This window comes from Loxodonta africana, unplaced genomic scaffold (genome assembly GCF_030014295.1).
Source record: "Loxodonta africana isolate mLoxAfr1 unplaced genomic scaffold, mLoxAfr1.hap2 scaffold_89, whole genome shotgun sequence".
NCBI lineage: Eukaryota > Metazoa > Chordata > Mammalia > Proboscidea > Elephantidae > Loxodonta > Loxodonta africana.
This window is the reverse complement of record NW_026975636.1, coordinates 781728-797189: the sequence shown is the minus strand read 5'-3', so window position 1 is coordinate 797189 and position 15462 is coordinate 781728.

Here is a 15462-nt window from a genome sequence, read left to right as displayed (position 1 = left end):
TTTCCATTTGGCAATTTTCACTCAAATTAAGTGATTTTTTTTTTTTTAGTTACATTTATCACAATGTGTTAACATTCTCTTTAATTGTGTTCATATTTTAGTCTCATACTGATGGTTTTTAAGTAGTGTAATGATCTTATGGGTAATCTTTTATTTTGTGTGTCACTCTTCTATTTTACTATAAGGTGATCTCAGGGGATAGGCTTGGTTCTAGGTTTAAAGAATGTCTCAGGGTGATAGTCTCAGGGAGTCCTCTGTTCTCTACTGTTCGTTTGTTTGCTTTTTTTTTTTTTAATAGCAATTTGAGTTCTACTGCACATTTTTCTTCCATTCTATTGTGATCCTGGTCAGAATGGTCAGTGATGGTAGCCAGGCACTGACTAGTTCTTTTTGTCTCAGGGTAGATGACGTTGTAGCTTATGTAGACTTGTCTCTTCTCAGAGTTTTGGTTACCTTTTACTGTTTTTCTCCTGGACAGGAAAGACAAATAATTGTGTCTTAAATGGTCAGCTTGCAAGCTTTTAATTCCAGACACTAGTCACTTCCTTAGGATGCAGATCATGATTTTTGTGAACTATGTTACGACAATTGACTGAGTTGTCCCGTGAAACTATGGTCCCAAGCTTTCAAACCCCAAAAGTCAGTCATGGAAGGAGTTTGCTTATGTCTGTGGAATATACGTATTTGTGTCTTCAACAAATCTATATGCTTGTACTGATATTTATATTTACACATGCCTATTTCAGGAAACCCTCGTGGCGTAGTGGCTAAGTGATACAGCTGCTAACCAAGAGGACAGCAGTTAGAATCCACCAGGCACTCCTTGGAAACTCTATGGGGCAGTTCTACTCTGTTCTGTAGGGTCGCTATGAGTCAGAATTGACTCGACTGCAGTGGGTTTGTTTTGGGTTTTATAGATATTTCAGAAACCTTGGTGGCATAGTAGTTAGAGCTATGGCTACAAACCTAAAGGTTGGCAGTTCAAAACTACCAGGCACTCCTTGGAAACTCTATGGGGCAGTTCAACTCTGTCCTATAGGGTCACTATCAGTCAGAATCGACTCGACGGCAATGTTTTGTTTTGTTTTTATAGATATTTCTATCTGCTCTTACCTATGTACCTACCTGTATACCAGTATGACTATATTCATCCATATATGCTCACTCATATTTTACTTTGGTTGTACTTTGCTTACTACATCCACATTTGATGCCACATTTCCCATTACCAAAAAAAAAAAAAACTGATTTCATGGAAGGCCCTAAAGATTCCGCAAGAAACCTGCTGGTACTAATAGAAGAATTTAGCAATGTTGCAACGTGTAAGATTAACACACAAAAAATCATCTGGGTTCGTCTACACTATCAAAGACTACTCCAAAAAAAAAAAAAAAATCGAGAAAACAATATCATTAGCCTCCAAATTGATAAAATACCTAGGAATTAATGTAGCCAGGGACATAAAAGACATCCAACGAAAATGATAAAACATTACCATAAGACACCAAAAGAGACCTAGAAAAATGGAAAGGCATCCTGTGCTCATGGATTAGAAGACAGTATAATAAAAATGTCAATTGTACCAAAAACAATGTAGAGATAAAATACAATCCTGATAGAAATCCCAACAACATTCTTTACTGAAATAGAAAAATTAATGACCAACTTCATATGGAAAGGAAAGAAACCCTGAATAGCCAAAGCAATACTGAAGAAAAGGAACAAAACAGGAGGCCTTACACTCCCTGATATCAAAACATACTACACAGCCACTTAATCAAAATGGGCTGGTGTTTGTTCAGCAATTGATACATAGACCACAGGGACATATTTTTATCTATGAATGATTGATTTTCAACAAGGAGTCAAAGACCATTCAGCAGGACAGAAACAGTCTCTTTAATAAATGGTGCTAGCAAAACTGGATACCCACCTGTAGAAAAATTAAACAGGACCCATACCTCACACCATACACACAAATTAACTCAAAATGAATCAAAGACCTAGATATTAAACCTACAACCATAAAATCCCTGGAAGAAAACATAGGGAGAAAACTATGGGACCTAATCGTTTGTAAAAATAGGATAACCAACATAACACATACACAAATAGAAGACAAAATAGAAAATTGGGACCTCATAAAAATTAAAAACTTATGCTCATGAAAAGACTTTATTAAAAGAATAAATAGATAATCTACAGACTGGGAAAAATTCTTTGGAAACGACTTACCCAATAAGGACCTAATCTCTAAATTCTATAAAAAACTGCAAAAACTCAGCAACAAAAAGGCAAATAGCCTGATCACAAAATGGGCAAAGGACATGAACAGAACATTCACCAAAGAGGACATCCAAGCAGTCAACAGACATAGGAAAATATATTCACTATCATTATCCATTGTTGTTGTTGTTAGATGCCTTCTAGTAGGTTCCAAATCATAGCAACTCCCTGCAAAACAAAAGGAAGCACTGCCCTGTCCTGTGCCGTCCTCACCATCATTGCTGTGCTTGAGCCCATTGTTGCAGCCTCTGTGTCAATCCATCTTTTGACAGTCTTCCTTTTTTTCTGATGGCCCTCTACTTAAGGTCCTTCTCCCGGGACTGATTCCTCCTGAAACATGTCCAAAGTACATGTGATGAAGTCTTACCATCTCTGCTTCCACGAAGCTTTCTGGCTCTCCCAAATTTTCCCACTGTGTGCAGGGAGCCAGCTGTTTCCCTCTGTGTTGCCCATTGGTCTGAAGTATTCCCCTTGCTTTGCTACCATTGAAATCTCTTCCCTTCTTAGTGCCCATCCTTCTCAGGCCTCAGCAAGATTCAACAGCATTGTCTCGTAGCACCATGGTTTTTCTTCACCTCCTTCCAATTGCATGTACTTTGAACTCCCACTCCAATTAGTGTTGTCTTAAAAAAATAAAGCTACAGTTTCCTCAGATTAGCTCCTGTTCTGTGTTCCCTGATTGTGGTGTTGCCTTGCCCTGTCCCAAAATGGCTGCAATGAGCCAGTGCTCTGGATGTTAGCAGGTAGGTTCTCCCAGCTTCTGGGCAGTCCCTGATCCTCCTCTCTCCTGCTTCTGAACTCACCCTGACTCTCCAACACCTCAGCTGCTGTCCAGAGTACTTCACCATTTTGTGCAGCTCGTGGTGGAAAATATTTGAGTTTTCTTTTTCTGACAGATTTCTGCCTTACACAGGTTCCAGCTTTCACAAATTTTACTGTATTATTACATAAAAAGGAGAGTGGTCTCATTAATATTTTGAGTTTTTTTTTGTTAATATCATATTGTTTTTTAGGTGAAAGTTTACAGAGAAAACTAGGTTCTGATTTAACAATTTTTATACAGATCGTTCCATGATATTGGTTACAATTCTCACAACTTGTCAGCATTCTCATTATTTCCATTTTGTCCATTCTATTTGCATTGATCTAACTTCCTTCCCCCTCCTTGACTTCTCGTCTTTGCTTTGGGGTAAATGTTGACCATTTTGTCTCATACAGTTGATTGTTTAAGGGACGCATTACTCACGGGTGATATTGTTTACTTTATAAGCTAATCTATTATTTGGCTGATAGGTGAGCACCAGGAGAGGCTTCAGTGCCAAATTTAAAGGATATCTTAGGGTGACAGTCTCAGGGGTTCCTCTAGTCTCTACTGGTTCAGTAGGTATGACTTTTTTTCAGAAATTTGAGTTTTGTTCTACATTTTTCTACTATTCTGTCTGGGACCTTCTACTGTGTCCCTGCTCAGAATGGTCTGTAGTCATATCCGGGCCCATCCAGTTCTTCTGGTCTCAGGTTAGAAGAGACTGTGGTTCATGTGGGCTGTTAGTCCTGTGGACTATTTTCATCTTTAGTTTCCCTTCATTCTCTTTCATTCCAGATGAGTTGGGTTGTATCTTAGATGGACACTTGCAAGCTTTTAAGCCCCCAGACTCTACTTACCAAACTAGAGTGTAGAACATTAACTTTATGAATTATGTTATGGCAATTGACTAAGTTATCTCAGGAGTCTATGATCCTAAGCTTTGTAACCCCTTAAACCAATCCTGAGAGTTGTTCAGATTTGTCTAGGAAGTCTCTAATTGTGCTTCCAGGTGCTTTATTATGTATATGGATATATATGCAACACACACACACATATATATACATGTGCCTACAGACAAACCTATGCATCCACGAATACCTTCCTATATACATATATGCATATGCGTCATGCAAACCCTGGTGGCGTAGTGGTTAAGAGCTATGGCTGCTAACCAAAAGGTTGGCAGTTCGAATCCAGCAGGTGGTCCTTGGGAACTCTATGGAGCAGTTCTACTCTGTCCTATAGGGTCGCTATGAGTCAGAATCGACTCGACGGCAGTGGATATATATATAAATATATATATGTGTGTCATGAATTGAATTGTGTCCCCTCAAAGTATCTGTCAACTTGGCTAAGTCTTGATTCCCTTGTATGATTGTCTACCATTTTATTATCTGATGTGATTTCCCTATGTGTTGTAAATCCTATCACTATGATGTAATAAGATGGGTTAACTGCAGTTATACTGATGAGGTCTACAAGATTAGAAAGGGCCTTAAGCCAGCCTCTTTTGAGATATAAAAGAGAGAAGCAAGTAGAGAGATAGGGGGACCTCATACCACCAAGAAAGCGGTGCCAGGAGCAGAATGCTTCCTTTGGACCTGAGGTTCCTAAGCTGAGATGCTCCCAGACCAAGCAAAGACTGATGACAAGGACCTTCCTCCAGCACTGAGAGAGAAAGGCTTCCCCTGGAGCTGATGCCCTGATTTTGGACTTGTAAGCCTACTTGACTGTGAGAGAATAAATTTATCTTTGTTAAAGCCATCCACTTGTGGTATTTCTGTTATAGCAACATTAGGTGACTAAGACATTACTTAACCACTCATGTATTTTTTTTTGGTTGTTATTACTGTTGTTGCAAAATTTTATTTGTTGTAGCATTTACTGAAGTTTTTCCTTTTTCTTGTGTACTTCCAAGTATCTTCATTTACCAACGTCAGGTTGTGTAGACTTCGCCCATATTGGTATTGCCTTTCCCATCAACAAAAATAACAAATGTCTGCTATCTCGATAAGGAGCTCTGGTGGCACAGTGGTTAAGAACTCAGCTGCTAGCCAAAATACTAGCAATTTGAATCCACCAGCTGCTCCTTGAAAGCCCTATGGAGTAGTTCTAGGCTTTTTTTTAGGGTCACTATGAGTCAGAATCAACTTGATGGCAGTGGATTTGGTTTGGACTATCTAGACAATGAATCCCCATCCTTCCCCCTCCCATCCCTGGTAACCATCAAAGAATGTTTCTCTCTGTGTGTATATCTATTCTTGACTTTTTATAATAGCGGGATCATACAATATTTGTCCTTTTGTGATTGACTTGTTTCACTCAGCTTAATGTCCTCTAGATTCACCTGTGTTATAAGATGTTTTGCTGACTAATTATTCTTTATAGTTGTGTAGGTAATATTCCATTGTGTGTATGTACAATTTGCTTATCCATTCATCTGTTGATGGGCTCTTAGGTTGTTTCCATCTTTTTGCTATTGTGAATAATGCTGCAGTGAACACTGATGTGCCTATGTCTATTTGTGTCACTACCATTATATCTCTTGGGTATATACCTAGGAGTGGGGTTGCTGACTTATAAAGTATTTCTATTTTTAGCTTTTTTGAGGAAGCATAATACTGTTTTCCATAGTACCATTTTACAATCCTATCAGCAATGCATAAAAGTTCTAATCTCCCTACAACCTCTCCAGAATTTGTTGTTTTCTGTTTTTTTCATCATTGCCATTTTTGCAGGGATGTCACATATCTCACTGTAGCTTTGATTTGCATCTCTCTAGTGGCCAATATCATGATGAGGATGGCACAGGACCAGGCAGTGTTTGGTTCTGTTATACATAGGGCTGCTATGAGTTGGAACCAACTCAATAGCACCTAACTACAATAACATAATGGCTAATGATGTGAGCATGTTTTCATGTATTTGTTGGCCATCTGAATATCTATTCTCTTATGTGCAATGTCTGTTCATGTCCTTTTTCCATTTTTTGACTGGGTTGTTTATCTTTTTTTGTTGAATTATTGAAGTTTTCTGCATATTTTAAAGATTAGACCCTTGTCAGATATGTCATTGTCAAAGAACTTTTCCAGTCTGTAGGTTCTCTTTTTAATTTTTTTGATGAGCATAAGTATTTAATTTCTAGGATGTCTCAGTTACCTAAATTATCTTTTGTTCATGCATTTTCAGTTGTGTTTGATAGGCTATTTATGCCAAAAATTAAGTCCCCTAGTTTTGTTCCTTTATAATTTTACGTTTAACATTTAGGTCTTTGATCTATTTTGAGTTAGTTTTTGTGTATGGTGTGAGGTGTAGATTCTATTTCATTTCTCAACAAATGGCTGACCAGTTTTCCCAGTGCCATTTGTTAAAGAGACTGTTGCTTCCCTATTGAATGAACTTCAACTCTTTGTCGAAGCTCAACTGCCCATAGATGGATAGATTTACATCTGGGTTCTCAATTCTATTTCATTGATCTGTGTGTCTGTCATTGAACCAGCACCAGGCTGTTTGATTACTGTGGCTGTATAATAAGTTTTGAGATTGGGAAGTGTGAGGCCTCCTACTTTGTTTTTCATATTCAATATTGCTTTAGCTATTCAGGCCCCTTTTCCTTTACATATAAAGTTGAAGATTAGTTATTTTCAGTTCATTAAAAAATGTTGGAATTTGGATCAGGATTGCGTTATATCTGTAGATCACTTTGGGTACTGTTGACATTTTCACAATGTTAAGTCTTCCAATCCATGAACATGGGATGTTTTTCCATTTATGTAGGCCTCTTTGGCTGTTTTGCAGCAGTGTTTTATAATTTTCCTTGTATAAGCCTTTTATGCCACTAAAAAAACTAGTTAGGTTTATTCCGAGGTATTTTGGGGGATGTCTTAGTTATCTAGTGCAGCTATAACAGAAATGCCACAAGTGTTTTTCTTTAACAAACAGAAAATTATTTCCTCACATTTTAGGAAGCTAGAAGTCCGAATTCAGGAAGCTGGCTCTAGGGGAAGGTTTTTTCTCTCTGTGGACTCTGGAGGAGGATCTTGTCTCTTCTGAGTTTCTGCTCCCAGGCAATATTCATGTGGCTTGGAGTTTCACTTCCCCCATCTCTACTTCTTTTGCTCTCTTCTTTAATCTTTTTGTATCTCTAAAGAGATTTTTTTAAAGAGATTTACTCAAGACACGCCCTACATTAATCCTGTATCATTAACATAACAAAGCCCATTCCCAAATAGGATTGTAACCAAAAAACAAAAACATATTTTTTGGGGGGTACAGGATTCAATCCATAACATTCCACCCTTTGACCTCCAAAAGTTCATGTCCTTGCCACATGCAAAACAAATTCACTCCATCACATCATGCCAGAAATTTTAAATCACCTCCAAGTTCAAATCTCATCTTCTGAGTCATCTAAATCAAATATGGGTGAGATGTTAGGCATATTCCATCCTGGGGCAAAGTCATCTTCATTTGTAAACCTGTGAAATATAGAATACTGATTATCTGCTTCCCAAATAGTGTTGGAACAGACACAGGTTATATATTTCCATTACAAATAGGATAAATTGAAGGGAAAGAAGGGTTAAAGGGCACCAAGCAAGTACAAATCCCAGCAGAATAAACTGCATTAGTTCTCACGCCTTTAGCATAATCCTCTGCATTCTGAGACCACAGATGTGGCTACTTTTGGCCTATTTCCTGCCTGTAGAACTCCAAAAGACAGACAACGTTCTTTCCTTTTTCTCTGTCCTCTTCAGCCTAAAATGATGTGTTTTCTGCTGTGGTAGTTGATTAGATCCATCAGTAACAGGCTTAATCTCTTAAAAAAAAAAAAAAAAAAGATTGTGTAGCCACATGCTTGGTGAACATCTTAAGATATGTTTCATAGTTTGTACAACAGAATTTCCCAAATCTTTAAGTTTTGTTTTAATTTTGCACAGTTCATTTTTAAGTCATCTCTTTCTTCTTGCATTTTACTATAAACAGCAAGAAGAAACCATGTGGCCCCTTTAAGAGCTTGCTTAGAAATCTCATCAACCAGATATCCAAGTTCATTACTTACAAGTTCTACCTTCCACCATTTGGACATAATTCAGACAAGTTCTTTGCCACTGCATAAAAAATATCACACTTCCTCCACTGCCAGTCACATGTTCATCTTTTTCTTTTATTGTCTCAACAGAAGTACATCCAATGTTCACATTTCTAAGAACATTCTTTTCCTGGAGCCATATGTATTCTCTAAGATGATAGAAGATTCTCTATAGTTCTTCTCACTTCCTCCTGAGCCCTCACCTGAATTTCCTTTGACGTCCATAATTCTACCAACATTCTCTTCAAGGAAATATAGGTTTTTAATAGGCACCTTAAAACTCTTCCAGCCTACATCCATTATCCAATTCCAAAGCCACTTCCACATTGTAGATATTTGTTACAGCAACACCCCCACTTCTAGTTAACAAATATCCCACTCCTGATACCAAATTCTGTCTTAGTTATCTAGAGCTGCAATAACAGAAATACCACAGGTGTGTGGCTTTAACAAACAGAAATTTATTTGCTCACATTTTAGGAGGCTAGAACCCTGAATTCAGGGTGCTGGCTCTGGGAAAAGCTTTCTTTCTCTGTCAGCTCTGGAGGAAGATCCTTGTCTCTTCTGAGCTTCTGCTCCTGGGCAATCTTCATGTGGCTAGGTATCTCACTTCCCCCATCTCTGCTTCTCTTGATTGATTGTTTAATCTCTTATAGCTCAGCACCATGCCTTAATCCTGTCTAATTAGCATAACAAAACAATCTAGTCCCATATGAGATTATAGCCACAGGCATAAAGACTAGGAATTATAACAATTATTTTGGGGGAAACACAATTCAGTCCATAATAGTGCACTGTTTTAAATGGTACTGTTTTCTTGTTTTCCTTTCAGAATTCTCTTTGTTAGTGTAGAGGAACCCAACTGGTTTGTGTCTTGATCTTGTACCTTGCCACTTTGCTGCATCTTTCTTGTGGATAATATTTTGAGTTTTATAGTTTCTTAGAGTAAGGCTAGGCTTCTATGAAAGGGAAACCCAGTGATAGAGTGGGTTAACATATAGGAATTTTATTCATCTTGATATAATGGTCCCATGTAAATGGCCCAGGATGGAAGGGCAGTACCTCTTCTCTTTTTCATTACAAGACCCAGGTTACTTCCAAGCAGTTGCTTGGTCACCTCCTAGAACTTTTATGTTCATAGTGTGATCCGCCTGTTAGTATCACTGGCATCACCTACGAGTTTGTTAGAAATGCAGAATCCTAGGCCAACTGCAGACCTTGTTATTAGTCATTAGGTGGTATCGAGTTGGTTCCAACTCATAGAGACCTTGCGTACAACAGAGAGAAGCACTGTCTGGTCCTGTGTCATCCTCACAATTGTTGTTATGTTTAAGCCTATTGTTGCAGCCACTGTGTCAATTCATCTCGTTGAGGGTCTTCCTCTTTTTTGCTGACCCTCTACAAAGCATGACATCCTTCTCCTTGGATTGGTCCCTCCTGATAACATGTCCAAAGTAAGTGAGATGAAACCTTACCATCCTTACTTCTAAGGAGCATTATGGGTGTACTTCCTCCGAGACAGATTTGTTCTTTCTTCTGGCAGCCCTTGGTATATTCAACATTCTTTGTCAACACCATAATTCAAAGGCATCAACTCTTCTTCAATCTTCCTTATTCATTGTCCAGTTTTCACATGCATATGGGACTACTGAAAACACCATGGCTTGGGTCAGGTGCAGCTTAGTCCTTAAAGTGAACATCTTTGCTTTTTTACACTTTAAAGATTTCTTTTGCAGGAGATTCATCCAATAAAATACGTCATTTGATTTCTTGACTGCTGTTTCCAGGAGTGTGGATTGTGGATCCAAGTAAAATGAAATCCTTGACAACTCCAATATTTTCTCCATTTATCATGATGTCGCTTATTGTTCCAATTGTGAGGATTTTTGTTTTTTTGACGTTGAGGTGTAATCCATACTGATTGCTGTGGTCTTTGATCTTCATCAGTTAGCGCTTCAAGTCCTCTTTGCTTTCAGCAAGCAAGGTTGTGTCATCTGCATATTGCAGGTTGTTAATGAGTCTTCCAATCCTGGTGCTGCATTTTTATTTATATACTCTGGCTTCTTGGATGATTTACTCATCATACAGATCGAATAAGTGTGGTGAATGGATACAATGCTGATTGCACAACTTTGTTGAAACCATGTAGATTCCCCTTGTTCTGTTCAAACGACTGCTTCTTGGTCTATGTACAGGTTCCTCAGGTGCAAAATAAATGTTTTGGAATTCCCATTCTTCACAATGTTATCCATAATTTATTACGATCCACACTTTCAAATGCCTTTGCAGAGTCAATAAAACACAGACCTAATGAATCATAATTTGACTTTTCACCCTAGTTGATTTATATGTACATTATAGTTTGAGAAGAATTGCCCTACAGCATTATCATCTATAGCTGTAACACCCCTCACCCCCGGTTTTAGGTATCAAGAAGGGGAAATAAGCTTGAGAAGTACAATGTCAACATTTGCTATTTCAGCCTGGAAGTTACACATATTTCTCCTGTTCACATCCAATTGACAAGAACTTGGTCACAGAGCTGCACCAAGCTGCAAAGGAAGCTATGGAAAGTGAGCTCTTTTGGGGAGATCATGAACCTAGGTATCACCTATTACTGAAGAGGAAGGAGAGAATGGATTCACAGAAGCAAGGACTCCCCATTATTGTCAAGTACAAGTACCAGTGATAAAATGAAAATCTCTATCTTTAGTGTTCACATTATAGTGGATAGTGCTATTTCATAAAGCCCAATAAGAAGTCCATGGTTTTTATACATTCTCAAGATTAGTAGAAATTGTGTAAATATTATTCAAACTAGTGATTGCCTTTTTTTTTTTTTTATGAGAATATTTTAAATCCCCTACAATAAAAAAAAAAAAAAGTTCCTTGGAGTTGATTTTGACTCATAGAGGCCTTACAGGACAGAGTAGAACTGCCCCACAGGGTTTCCAAGGCTGTAAAGCTTTACAGAAACAGACTTCTACTTCTTTATCCTGTGGAGTGGCTGGTGGGTTTGAACTGCTGACCTTTGATAAGCAACCAAGTGCTTAACCACTGCACACCCGGGAATATTTTACAGCACCATAGCCTCCATTTTTCATTCTAACTCTCCTCCCCAACTGTGATGGTTAAGGTTGTGTGTCAACTTGGCCAGGCCATCATTCTCAGTGGTTTGATAGTTGCGGGATGTTGTGATCAGTTCCATGATGAGATTTGATGTTATGTGATCACCTCCATGATGGGATCTGCTGTGAGTGGTAAATCAGTGGAAGGGGAGTTTCCTTGGGCATGTGGCTTGCATTGAATGTAAGTGGATATTGTGACAGGGCATGTGGGCTTTTATTGGTTCTGGATCCTGCAGCTGGCTCCTGTTTATCAGATCTCGACAATATACAACAACAACAATTTCCAACCATATCTCCATTATTTACAGCCTACTTCTGCTAACTCTATTAATTCTTTTTTTCCCATTGTGACATATAAACCATTATTCCTGCCAACATTTTGCATGACACCAGCTATGCTCCTGCCTAAGAAACTTTGCACAGTTTGCTCCCTCTGTCTTAATTATTCTTCCCCCAAATATTTGCATGGCTTGTCCCTCACTTCCTTCAGTATCATATTCAAAATTGGTGTTTTTTTCTGTCCAAAAGATCAATGCTAAAAATAATCTTTAAATAAAATTTGTTTTAATTAATTGTTCTTGTGTTACTTGTTGTAAATTTAAATCCCTCTGTCATCTTCCTTCTTTTTTTTTTTTTACTGATTTATCAACTTCAAAATATTTTAGAAATTGTGGAAAATTTAATTCATAATTTTCATGTAAATTTCTGTTATATATTTTATTAATATTATTAGGATTAATAATAATTATTATAGTTAACAGTAATATGTTCCATAATAGGAAAGTAAGGGAAGTTAATAAACTTGTCTAAAGTCACATAAACATAAGCAATGGAGTCAGAGAATTCAATCGCATCACACCTACTTGAGATTTGCCTACCATTTGAAAAGATTGTACTTAAAGGAGAAAGCCTTTGGTAACTTTCCTTGGTAACTTTTAGTGGTCTACATATCAATGTGAGTTTGAAAGTGTGCTTGTTCCTTACAGCAGAGTGTGTGGGTGAAGTGGAGGCAGAGATGTGGCTACATGAACACTTGGTAACTGAAATTGGAGGTGTCCCTTAGGACAAATGAAGTAGAAAGGAGGGCTCTGAGGACAAAATCTGACTGTGGACAACCTTGTCTGGGATTAATTGGCCCTATGGTTTGCTGCTATATTTTTTCATGGTTTGCTGTGCTGTTGGGCTAGCTGTGCAAAGTAGCTCATTGAGCCAATCTCTCAGGGTTGAACCCAGTGCCGTTGAGTCGATGAGTGGGGAGAAATGCAGTCCTTGGCCTCTGGAGGCTGGAATGCAGTTCTGGGCATCTGTGAACTTTTATGAAACCCCTATAAATATCTGAAGGAAGAAGAAAAAGACATACTTAATTCATGTGTTTTGTCAGGGAGTGTTTTGAGGGTAGTAGAACTGACATTAGAAAAATTTCTACCATAGAATAATGAGAATATTTTTTGTTTTAGAAAATTTTAAGTGCAGAAATAAGAAACTTAAAAAAATTTTCTCTTGCTAGCATTACAGACCCTTTCATAGAGTTTAATTCAGGCCTTCTAGGAAGAGTTAGTTATCTGTGGGGCATTTATTTTCTCTTCTGATAGCTCCTGCAACAGAAAGCCACAGTAGACCTATCTCAAGTACAATTTGCATGTTGCAATGCACTGTGCATAGTTAATCTTCAAAGTAAATTAGAATTGAAAAAGAGAAGACTATGAGTTCTCCGTTGAATGTTATTCCTTCACTTACAAGAAAAAAGGTAGGTTTTTCAAACCCCGCTGAAATATTTCCTTTCTCTTGCCTCCCATTTCAGTGCTGCTTCTGTATAATTTTCCAACACCACCCCATTTTTTTAGGACAGTTACCATCATCTAGTTATGTCTCCTAAGAAACTTGAAGTTCCAGGAACGTATTTCCCACAGTGATGGGAAGGTTCTGATGTTTCAGGGACCCTCAACTTTCACTGGGCTCTGCTTGGTGCATCCCTGCCTCTGAGGCCAATTCTGATGGAAAAAAGGGGGTGAAACAAACTATTCCCTGGCACCAAGACCAACCTGAAAGAATATCCTACCTTCAGACTATTTGCAAGGTTTAAGTTCAGGAAAAGCATGAGGATGCATAAGTGAATACAATATTGGGTGTCCAGGACCCACCGTCAACCCTGCTTAGAGCCTAAAACCACACCTACTTCTGGAGTTGGAGAAAAAGACAACATGAGGCATGGAGGAGGGAGAAGAAATCTCTTTAATAAAATCCTGGGATAGACTATTTAATCCCTAACATAGTTCTTTGCTCACCCTTGCTTGCCCTAGGGATTTCTCCCTTTTATCCCCATCCTGATCCTTCCTCCTTCTCTTAGCCACAATGACTTATTTTTTTCCCTTTTGATCTGACTCTTTTTTTTTTTCTTTACCCCCTCCTCAGTATTATTTTTCAAGTATGAACATAAAATGCTGATCTCTTTGTTTTACCCATTCTGGAATTTCCATGCATGAACACGCCAGCAGCTTCCTTCTTTACCTGTTTATGTTTCCTGGGCTTTGTGTTGGCTCTATTTGGATAGCTGGAGACTGATGTTTTGTACGGCAGTGTAGGGTGAAGTGTTAGAGAGAATGCTATGGAGACCAAAGACTGGTTTTGGTCTTGGATTTACTCTAACTGCTCTCTGCTAAACTCTGCCTCCCAGCTTAACACAAAGTGCACAAAGTAGAAAAAAGCTAACTTGCCTTACTTAACTCATGCGATATTATAAAATCAATGGACAAAAGATGTTGAAGCAAAAATGAGAGAAGAATATAATCAGGGACTACATGATTCAACAAATATTTAGTTTTGGGCTGTGGAAGGCCACTAGCAAGAGAGTGACTTGGGGAAATACAGATAGGCTTCTCTGAGGAGATGTTTTTTGAACTGGGTACTCTCTCCATAGGTAGAAATGAAAGTTTAGGTTGTAGCAGAGGTAGGGGTGTTCAGCTGACGTCGGATGTGAAAAAATCGGAATGAGATGGTCTGGGTATACTAATGAGAAACATTAAGTGTCAGACTTGACTGGAGCATGCATTGGCAGAAGTCCGGAGAAGAAAAGTAAAAAGCAAGATTCTGTTACAGAGCTGGAGGGCTTGAAAGCAATGATGAGCACCGCAGACAGAGATTATTAAAATCATAGTAACCATTTTATTTATGACTCATCACATTTTTTTGAATGCGAACTTCGTGTTTTTAAGGGATGACAATGGGGTAAAATGAGGGAGAGGGGATTGCTGAATTTATGTTCTCCTTCGCTGTTTAGAAATGTAGAACAGGCATCTCAGTAAAAGCTTGTGAGAATCCACTTAAAGAATTCCAGAACTATCCATTTTATTATATCCCAGTCTGTATTTTTGTTAAGCATGAGTTAATCATTCTCACAGTGAAAACCTACACGAGTATAGCAATACATACTGTTTTTATTTCATCTAATTGTGTGAGACTTTTTATTTAAATTTTAATGACTGCTCTACTGTGTGACAAGGTTCTTATGTTAAAATTGAGAGGAAAATTATTTTCTTGAGCGCCCTCAATGAAAGTAAGGATATTCAGGCTTAGGTACGAACCAACTTGACCAAGGTCAAGTGACATTTAAAGACATAGATGAGATTATAATCCACCTCTCTGGGCTCCCTACATGTTTTTTGCCTCCCACAGAGATGAGTTGAGAGTTAGCACTTTGGATCCTTCTTTAAGAAAGGAAGTGACAAGTCTGAAGCCACTGATGAATCATATTTGGGATAACTTCAGAGCCAGTCTCTATTTTGTTGAGGCTACAGTGAATCCAGATCCCTGGGCAGTGTACAGGGTCTGTGCTTGTCTAGTAACCTACAGGGTGGCAGTTTAAACCCACCCAGTGGCACCGTGGAAGAAAGTCCTGGTGAACTGTTTCTGTGAGGATTACAACCCAGAGAACCCTCGGGAGCAGTCCTACTCTGTAACACACGGAGTTGTCAGAAGTCTAAATTAACTCCATGGCAACGGATTTCATTTGGTGTTTTACAGTGAATCTACTTGAATCCTCTCCATTGACTTTCTAAGTGCAGGGACGGAAAGAAAGTCTTCAGTAGGTCTCCAGAATCTTGAAGAAGATAGGCACTTTGTTATAGAAAAGCTCAAAGTTCAAATGGACTAAA